Genomic DNA, 11,012 nt, shown 5'->3' with positions numbered 1-11,012 from the left:
TAAAAATAATTGAGTATAAATTGGAGCCAAACCTCGAAATGACTCAGCGTTTACATGTCCAACACAAAAAAAGGCATAAGTATGTTTTCCAGAGCCCGCATACAATGTTCATTAGTTACCATACTGACTCAATGATCTTCTTGAGTTTTGCTGTTGTTCGACGTCCATCTCTTGCTCCCAGCTTGCAGCTCTTATGCATAGGAACTTGTTTGCCTCCTCGGGAGATTCAAACGTTTCAGTGCAACCTCCAGCCGTGACGATAAACTTTGCAGGGTAGCGGAATCCGTACCTAATATTTTTGGCCTTGTACTTTTCTTTGATGGCGGTAAATTGCTGACGCTTTCGGAGGATATCAGCCGGCAGGTCTGGGTAGATGAACACTGGAGCGTTGTCATATTGTAGCCGGAAGGTCTCTCTAGCCAGCCATAGGACAAGTTCCTTAACAGCAAGGTGGTGGAATCTCACTGTGATCGCTCTTAGCTTACGGTCCTTCCCAGACTTTGAGTTCCAGTAAGCACTGTCAACCTGAATAGGCCTGCTGAAATGCTCTTCCCCGAATAGACTTGGGAGTAGTGTACAAATAAAGTCAGACAGTCTGCCATTTACAGCTTTCTCCTTAATGCCAAGTATGCGACTGTTCTGTCATCAAGCGCGTTTTTCAATGGAATTTAGCTTAGCCTGTTGCTGTTTGGATTCAGAAGTAAGCCTAGCACACAGCCTTTCCAGGACCTCAATACATTTCTCATGAGCGACAGAAGCGTCTTCTGTTGTGGAAACTCTGGCACTGATATCCATCATAGCCGTTTCCAGACTGCTAACTGTAGTATTGAGTTCAGAAAAGTGTTTGTCGACAGTGTTGTTCAATTTTCCAATGGCCACTAGCACGTCTTCAATTGTTGCTGCATCATTAGCAATATAGCCAGGTCTAGCTCCGCCATCCTCTGTGTCCTTAGAACAAGTGATGCCTTTGTCATTGTTCTTTCTCCCTCTGCCTTTGACATATTGTCTACTTTGTGCAGGTCCCAGAAAAGTGAATTTAATGGAAAAAATAGATTTTTAGAAGAGGTTTGAGATAGAAGTTACCGGAGCTCTCTAAAACACGTCTACACCATAGCCACCTTGGCTCCGACCCCACCATGAAACGTTTTGAACTTGACTTTTTTGACTGAAGATGAGAGTTCCATCTCTTACTCACTCTTCTCTTTGGCCTGACCCTTTTAAGTTGTACATCCAACTCTCAGTGATCAGAACATGTGCAGCTGCAAGATGCATACGAATCTGGGTTTTCTTGTGCAGAAGCTGCACCACTTGAAAGTGATCAGCACTGTCAATCTGGAATACCTTGTAGCCATTACAAGTGACACAGAAAATATAAAGTGCATGTATGGAGAATACTCTGAGTGCAAGGACCTCTCTTGCCCAATCTCTAGCCAGTACAATTCAGAGCGTCAAGTGACTTATCTCCAGTGGGCAATCATGGATAAGGAGCACAAGAATGATTCCAATAGCAAAACATCTAAAATTACAATAAAAAAAAGAATTCCAGTCCACGCAGAAACAACAGCTGGAACAGCTTAACCTGCTTCTGTATAGGTTTAAGAAACATATTTACAACATCAAGAGTACTGAGACAAGAGTTGAAAGCAGGGATGGATCCAGACCGATGCACCCGATGCATGTGCATTGGTCACGGGGTGTTTGTTTACTTTACCGCTAGCCGGCTACATGGGCTAAAGCCACGCTCAACCAACAGACCAATGGTTCAAGAGCCGAATACCTGTGGTAAGTGGTGATGCTTACCTGACCTAATTACCTGTATTCTCATGATGCTTTCATATAGTGTGACCTGAGACAAAGAATCTAGGTCAAATCAATAAAATGCTCCAGAAAGAGGTTGAACTTTGCCACGAATAACGGGCCAAGCCACGATCATAGTGGGCCATGCCTGGGCTGTGTTGAAAGGCCTTGGGGAGAGGGAGATGCCTGGAAACTTTAGCAGGGCTAGGACTTTCAATGGCCCAGTTATGAATTTTTAAATCCCTGCATATGCGCATGGCTGGAGCCTGGATATTCAAGTTTTCAGCAAACTGTGCTTTGGGGCAAATAGTGAGCCAAGCTACAATCATATTGGGCCATGGCTGCCCTCTTCGGAAAGGGCTCTGCATGCTCTATGCCCCTGTGAAAATCCATAGCGATCTAGTAAAATTAGTGAAAATATTTCTGCAAACATGCATCTGTCAAATTCTTCGGCTGGCTCCATCCCTGGAAAGCACACAAATGTTTAATTCCTGTTGACTTTTCTGAAAATTACCTCTGCAACAGGTGTGCTTTATGTGCATACAACCCCCCACAAGGTGTCTTTCTGCACATTGTCCCCATCAAGACAAAGGGCTCACCAGCAATCTGGCTGCTTGATTATGTGCAAAGTGCATATCCAGATCTCTTCACAATCCATTTTTTATAGTGATGGCCCTTGCATTCAGTATAAACAGTGAGGATTTTTTTTAATGTTTTGTACTGCACTGTTCAGACAAGGATTCATTGCTGGGATATGGAACTTCTTTGAGGCAAGCCATGGGAAAGGTGCCCCAGATGCTGTAGGTGGGGTTTTGAAGAGGAGGGCTGACAGTGTAGTCAGCAAAGGAACAGATATTATTGATGCCACAGAGCTGTTTGCTGTGTTGCAAAAGGCAGAAAGAACTATCAACCTGTTGTTGTTGGTGGGTTTTTTTTTGGTCAACAAGGAATCAGTCGAGAAAGCTGTTTCGGAGATGCCCAGTAATGTGCCACCAGTTCCATCCACTATGAGGATGCATCAGGCAGTGACCCTACTCTATGGAAAACTGACATATAAGCTGCTCGTGCATGATTACACAACATCTGAACTCTGAATGCTTTAATGAAAAGTGTTTCACATTCAGTCATCAACAGATGGCTTCCACAGGCACAGAAGTTCAGTGGCAAAGTCCTGAAGTTGTTGGCAAATTCTGTGTGCTGAAGTATGATGGTGACCTGTACCCTAGTGTCATCACAGAAATGAAACTTATGTTGAGGTCTGTTGATTGGGGTCAACAGGTTTTTCTGGCCAGCTCAGGAAGACATCCTTTGGTACCTGTTTGAGGACATAGCATCCCACCGCCGAGACTACTCACAGGTCATCACATGGAGACTGAGAAAGTCTGTCATGGCCAAAAGGCAATAGGAGTAGACTAGACCCAGAAGCAGACTCACATGCACTTGGAGAGAAGAAGGCAAGTCTTAATCCAAATAGAGGAGGAGAGGGGAGGGGCAGCCGATGGGAGAAATATAGGAATGGTTAATTAGGGAAAAATGTAGATTAGAGCTCAGCTGTCAAATGAGCATGAAAAAAGGAAAAAGCATGATAGAGTCCAGAAACTCAGCCCTGCAACGGGAAAAGAGCTCTCAGTTCAAAAACAAAGTTAAAAAATTCGAAGAGATTCCATGTTGGAAGAAACACACTCTCACAGTCCCAAATAAGAGATAAATAGATACACAAAAAGAGCAAAGTTACTCCACAGCGCGCAGCAAAGTAACAAAATAATCGAACACAAAAGCAGGGAAAAAAGGCAAAAAAACATATCCTGAGGTGAAGACAATCCTGCACCAAATAAATATCCATTCATCCATTTTCTGAAGCCGCTTGTCCTGTACAGGATCGCAGGCAAGCTGGAGCCTATCCCAGCTGACTATGGGCGAGAGGTGGGGTACACTCTGGACAAGTCGCTAGGTCATCGTAGGGCTAACACATGAAGACAAACAACCATTCACACTCCCATTCACGCCTATGGTATTCTGTTGTGTGTGTGCGTGTGTGTGTGTGGGGGGGGGGGGGTCGGGCGGGCGGTGGTGGGGCCCCCCAATGAATTTCTGATTGGGGCCCCACTAGACCCTAGAATCGCCACTGGGCTCCAGCTTGCCTGCGACCCTGTAGAAGGATAAAGCGGCTAGAGATAATGAGATGAGATGAGATGAATTCTCAATGGAATTTGACTGAAGCAAAACACATTTGTGTAAAGCAAATAAGTGCCATACTACATGCGCTTCAACACTAAAGAGCGTACTAATGGGGATGACCACATAGGCCCATGCCACTTGCTGACCCTGGGATGAGTTAACTCCCTTGTCATTGCAGGCTGCTCGCTTGCATGTCTATGTTTCCGGTTGGATCATATTAAATCTTCAGGAGTGGAGCAGCGATCTTGTGGGGGCTTCATTTGTGAATCCTGGGCTGAGGCCCGGCCCTACTGACCCGAGACCATGCTCTTCCATAGGGGGAGGCTTAGAGGGTGATGCCTGTAAAATGTAGCTTTGCTGTGAGCTCCATTGGCTGAATTATTCATTTTTAAAGCCGGCTGGATCATGTTAAATCTTTAGGTGTGGAGCAGTGCTCTCATGGGGCTTTTGTTCACGAACACTAGAAGACCTGAAATATAAAATAATTGATAGTGCATATGAAAAAGGCTTTGGATGAAATGTCTTAACTATTGGATGAAATGGTTATTGGACGAAGTGTCCTGATCCCCTCATCTCCTCTCTGTACTAAGCCTCAGAGTTTCCTCACCCTCTTTCTGAATCATGGATGGGATTCTAAAAAATCGGAATGCACCACAGTCACAAGTACTATTGTGACCACAACCATATACAGCACAAAGATATGGCATAGCTAAAAGAATGCTTAAAGCAGTGGACAAACAAAGAGAGTTGCGCACACGTGACTATGTTTTGTATGGAATGTCACTTGACCTCACATTTGTATATCCACCAACATGGCTGACATTTGGGTTTCTATTTTGCTTTGACGTCACTTGCAAGTCAAGGATAATATATAGAGTCGTGGATGAGCTGATGAGAGACAGGTGTGTTGGCTGCAGTGTGGGGAAGGCTCAGGGAAAAAACAGGGAATGGAGTAAAAGACCGGATCAGGACCTAGATGTTCCTAGCTGGCTCGTGACAAAGTCAAGAGATTTGGGCTAAACTGTCACAAATATCAATTATTTGAACATGTAACCAGCCATTTCTTTAAAATAAACACTTTCTTGAGAGGAAAACAAAGGAATTAGTTGACACAATTTTAAACATTCTTTTAAAATGACATGAGTTTTGGTAACAGGATTGAAAAAAATGCAGTCATCTTCTGCTTAGAAACCTTATAAAAATAAATAAAATTGCCTGTGAGGAACCAATACATATTATTAAGAGTTAAATATGTTAGTAATTACTTTCACTATTGAAAAAAAGAGTAAAAAAAAGAAGTTTATTTTGAAAGAGTTACAACAAGCAAATGGCACCCATTCAGCAGAATAGCCCATCTGGGAACAAGGAATGAAAAAAAAAAACATTCAAGATGGGGAACATTTTAATAAAGGCCTTTTACTGCTAGCAAGACTGCCCCTTTCCCTCCCCCTTCAATTTAATCAAGTCCCAAATGACTAAGAAAGAAAAAAGTGTCACACCGGGCCAGGACATGACCCCTCACTGCCAGTAGATATGCTCTCCTGGGTTCTAGTGTGACCTCTGAACCCAATTAACTTTTCACTTCATCATTTAATGTATATGATCTGAATGTTTTCAGTAATAAATTGTGAATCCTTGCCAATTCGCTGACTGTGTAAATTCTGTATCTTGCTCGTTCTAGTTAGCCTGGAATGTCTACACTGTTTGCCCGTTCAATTGAATACTCTTTGGCTGTACAAATCATATCAAACAAATTTATTTGATTACAGTCACAGGGTTATAATATGGTACAATGTTTATGTCTCTGTAACTTTTCAAAAACCTAAGGGGAAAAAAAAAGCCCAAAAACATGTATTGGGATACCACATCACTTTTCTGTGAATTTTTTTCTGCCATCCTTAATAGTTTTATATACAGCTCAATAGTGCATTCAGGGTGCTCAGCAAATTAATTTGCAGAAAGATGCACACAACTGCTATACATCAAAACAAATGACAGGCCTATAGAAATGTCCCATTAAAAAGGTGTAGTGTTTTATCTAGGTACCTGACCATGGGACTACAATATGCTATGTTGAAAAGTATTTCCTTATGGGATTTTGGGATGAACACCTAAATCACAGCAGAGGTCCCACTGCTCCACAGCTCACCTTGGCCTGGTCTTGGTGAGGTGATATACCAGGAAGTGCATCTGCTGCCAAGACCATGCAATCTTCACATGAATGACTGATTCTTATTTGTTGGTATTTTATTGATTATCTCCAAACATGGACAAGATATTTACCTTAATGTCTACATATGTTGCACTTCTGCTAGTGCAGATACATAGTGCAATACTTTGTATCAATAATGTATCAATACTTTGTATCAATATGTTGTACTGATACAAAGGTGATATCTTACTGATATTTTGTTAAGGTCTTAATACTCATTTATAAGTGTTAACAAAGAATTCACATGAATAACTACTGATGCTACAGTATTGCACTGTACTGGTACATAGCTGATGCTGTGTGCTACTGACTCTTTTACTAGTAGGCTATATCACATTACTTTCCAAAGCGCTATTTTACCCAAACCTAGTTAACATGCTGTTGTAAATTAGTTCACTGTTTATTATAAGGATGCTTTAAATAAAGAAGTAGCATATATCAGTTTGAGAAAACACCAGAGTAAATTGTCACAAATCATAATGCTTTTGTGGGAATGGGGTGACCCAATTTAGTTAATACTTATGACCTTACATAACATTATTATTATTATTATTCACAATACTCATTACTACAATAAATGGATCATGTCCAAGTGACCAAGATTTCATAGTGCTTCTTTTGACTTACAGTGTTCATTTATAGGAATTTTTTTTTTCAAAGAGTGGTAAGAAGAGCAAAAGTAAGGCTCAAAATGTGCCATCACTTTCAACATATCAATACTCAGTTTTCACTCAGTTACAGAAAATGGTTAGTGGATCCCCCAGTGAGATGCGAGCTCATTCATCTCAATATTTTTTTTAACCATCCTAATGGTTGTGCTCTAATGGCCTCACCAATCTTACCCACCTACAAACCGTTCTACGCAGTAGGGAGGCATTAATTCACTTGCACTTCAGTTCTGCAGCTACTTGTTCAAATGAAACAGTGCTCTCTCTCTCTCTCTCTCTCTCTCTCTCTCTCTCTCTCTCACACACACACACACACATTATTTATTTATTTATTTATTTATACATAACACATGGTTCAGTTGTTTGTGTAATTTGTAAATTGATTGGAAAAATTTGTGCTTAGTCAATTTACTTTCTTACTCAATTTAGTTTCTCCTCCAAAGGCATTTTGGGGGAAAAAAGTATAAAAAAATGAACAAGCTACCTTGCTATGTTTATTAAACCCTACTATTGGGGATGCCATGGCATTAAGGTTAGAGAAGTAGCTTTGGGACTAAAAGGTCACTGGTTTAATTCCCTTGACCAGCAAGAATGGCTGAAGTGCCCTTGAGCAAGGCACCTAACCCCCAGCTGCTCTGGGGATGTTGTACTTTGCTCTGGATAAGCGCATCTCCTAAATGCCTGTAATATTGTATTGCAAACTCCATTTTAATGCACCACTACAAACCGTCATAGCAAAAATCAATTGTGTGACTCATTCATCCATTCTGCATTCATGGACTGCTGATTGCATTTGAACACATAACACTGACTTTCACACATTCTTTGAGAAGTCCATCCTAGCATTCTTCATATCATTACCAAACCATTACATTGCTTGTGATTGTGTCCCTGGTTTAGACTTTTTTTTTCTGGTAACACTTTGCTCTTTGTATCAGCCCAGTTTTGCCCATTTGTTGATCGCCTGACTCTTGTCTACTATTTTGACTTTGGATTTAACTTTGGATTGTAATGAATCACTGATGATGATGGCTTATGGATGTGTCAGTGAAGTGATCTTAAATAAATTAGCTGCTATGGACACTAAGGCCCTGTCCACACGGCAACGGATTCAGGTGAATCCGATACAATTGTTTATCGTTTCGGCCTGGCGTCCACACGGCACCGGCGTTTTGGGTGCCCCAAAACGCAATCTTTTGAGAACGGGTTCCAGAGTGGAAAGATCTGGCAACATTGCCATTGCGAAGTCGTCTGGATGAGTAGAACGGATTTGTTTACGATGATGTCACAACCACATGACTATGAGTGCTTCGCGCTGGGTAGAAGTGTAACGAACTCGATGCGAGTTGTCAACAAATCCTATAACTTGGTTCATGAAACGCGCTTACAAAATATTTTCACTGTGAATATTTATTGTGTAATGATGCAAAGTGAGAGAGCGAGAGAGAGAGAGAGAGAGAGAGAGAGAGTCAATCCCGCCAGCAAAAATAGGGAAAAAAAGGAGCGATCTCACCTCTTCAGATGTTGGTTTAAGTCCTACAATACATTCCTCAAAAAGGGCGGAGAAGAACAAATTAATCCATCAACGTGTAGCATTCAATTTATTCCGGACCATTAAAGATGCCGCCTTCCACGTAGAATCATACGTCATCCTCGCCGCCATATTGGATAGGTCAAAGCGGAGAATAAAGATGCCTCATTCATGTGCTGCGTTTAACTGTACCAACAGGTTTACCGTCCAAACGAGATCACATGGGATTACCTTTCACAGGTGAGACTGGAAAAATACTTTTCATTGTATTTGGTCATTATAATGTAATTTTACGAACAGATTTTTCTGACTTTGTGGCTAATATGAAGTCTCGCCCATAATAGTTTATGCGCATGCGTCCTTACTTCTTCTATTGTTCTGGTGTCTCTGAAGGGACCGTCTTACAGCGCCCCTAGAGGTGTGGCATGTGTATTGCATCGTTTTCAGCAAGCATTGCGTTGCCATATGGACCTGATATTTTACTGATCGTTGCCCATTTGGACGCGATATTTTTTTAAATAACATCTCATTGCCGTTTCACTAGATGTAATCAACTGACAGCTGTCAATGATAGTATGCATGAATGAATCTACATGGACAAGAAAGAAATGAGATCCATTCTCTACTTGAAAGTATTTGTTTTCTCCTTACCGCTGGTGATGCTATTATTTTGGATTCCAGAAAAAAAAAGGCAAGTCATTTTTTGCCAGGCAAATAAGTTGACATCAATGGCAGAAATTAAACTTTAACCTTGAAATGGCTGGAGGGCTTAACCCCACTCGTGCATTTATACAAACTGGCCCTGTAATGGCATTCAGTGATCATGCCATTCAAGTAGGTACAGTTCCTAGGCATGCCACATGCAAAAATACATATGCAAATCCACATGGGGGAAGTACTGGATCAGAATGCTCTCGTCAAACTGACTTAATCCATTAGCTATATTCCTGGAGTGAAGCTGAGCCAATTCTTAAAATCTTAAATTTTTTAAGATCTTAAAATCAGATTCTGCTCAATGGTTTAAAATCAAATCTTATGCCTTGGTTTAGTCGCAAAGCTTAGTCGCAAAGCTCTCAACTGCATTCCAGGTGCAAATCTTTGCTCTGTGAGTCGAGTCACCCAGAGACGACATTTTTTTATGGTTTAACCCTAGTCCAATAAAATTGTTATACATGCCAGCCAAGATGGAGTTGACATCTGAGGGCAAATGGGTAGGAACTAACATGCCACCAGGGCTCATGAAACATGTGTCTGTCTTGGGTAATTGCTTTAAACATTTTCCATTTGTTCATTATTTGGAACAGATCATTTTTGTCGAAGGGTGTTTTGGATGGGAGTTTGGATTGTAAGGGAGTTCGGTTTAGTTTCACACTGAACTTAAACAAACCACAACAGCCCTCCCCCCCTCTCCCCAACACCACCTCAAAAAAAAAAAAAAACGTGGCTGAGGGGCATGTATAGCTGGAAACATCCTTGTAAAACTCTTCCATTCAATGACCAGAAATATGGTGTTGAAAGAATGAAACAAACCTTCACCAAGTAGATGTAAAAATGTCATAAAACACACACGTACAAAGAACATGCAGCCATAAGTCAAGAATTTACCTGCAAATTGTATCAAAAACTAGTTTAACATATTTTGTGCATCATATCAGGCTTTTTTTTTTTAATGTATCCCAACACTCAGAACACATGGCATTCCTTTTGTGCTGCAGCTCTGTCCTTTACAGGCATGTTTGGTTCATGTCCTGAAACTGGGGTGACTTACGATCTAATCACTTTCTCACTGCTGTCAAACGGTGGTAAGAATTCACTTGGAAGCAGACTGGGACCAACTCATTAAATAGTCTCAAATGCACCCAGTCACACTTTGCTGTGTCCAAAACTGCCTAAAGAATGGCAACAAGCAGAGGGAAAAACAGGGTTGGATTCAAACAGATTAAATACTGCATACATTACCACCCGAAAATACTTTATTAAGAAAATTAATAAATTATTTCATTAAAATTAAGATTTTTTTTAAATTAAGAAAATATTTTTAACTCCAGATATCACATAATAATAATAATAATAATAATAATAATAATAATAATAATAATAATAATAATAATAGAATCAGAAAATCTGAGGTTAAATGGGAAATATTACCAGAATTGTTGCTTTATGTCCAAATATTTTGGATATTCTTAAGTATCTGTAGCTAGTATGCCACACTGTGTTCATTCAGTCCTTGGTGTTTGATCTTAATTCAAGCTATTTTAATTCAAATCCACAGACTACTAGTGCATGTACCTGCTAAGCTGTGTGGTTTGATTGCATTTTACTTTGACTGAAAACATCAGTTCAATGAATAGTGGGAGATTTTAAATGCAGATAATTGATAAATGAAGATGAAAGAAAGAAATACAAAAATATAAACTGCAATACCAGTCCACCCCAAAAGGAGGCGCTGTCCCCAAACCCCTTTATCTTTGTATTTCTCTCCATAATTTCATCTCATTTAACCCCTCCTCCTTGAGTCAAAACCCCCATCATGTTGCCGTTTGCCCTTCCTTCTCACCCGTGCCTGTTTGTGTGTGTGCTCATCCCACTGAATGTGTTGGATGGGAAACATATTTTGAGTCTT

General features: G+C 40.7%; 1 protein-coding gene across 1 annotated transcript in view; it reads left to right on the top strand.

The window, feature by feature from the left end:
- The first annotated feature begins 10,968 nt into the window (after nucleotides 1-10,968).
- The window catches only part of lamc3 (laminin, gamma 3), a 574,068-nt gene continuing 574,024 nt past the window's right edge, over nucleotides 10,969-11,012 (top strand). Inside the window, exon 1 of the mRNA XM_060912770.1 lies at nucleotides 10,969-11,012. This exon is cut by the window's right edge and continues 814 nt beyond it. The gene's annotated coding sequence lies outside the window, so the exon portion shown is untranslated.

This window comes from Neoarius graeffei, chromosome 28 (genome assembly GCF_027579695.1).
Source record: "Neoarius graeffei isolate fNeoGra1 chromosome 28, fNeoGra1.pri, whole genome shotgun sequence".
In the NCBI taxonomy this organism is placed as follows: Eukaryota; Metazoa; Chordata; class Actinopteri; order Siluriformes; family Ariidae; genus Neoarius; species Neoarius graeffei.
The sequence above is the reverse complement of the archived record's forward strand: the minus strand, read 5'-3'. Positions and strand labels throughout refer to the sequence as shown.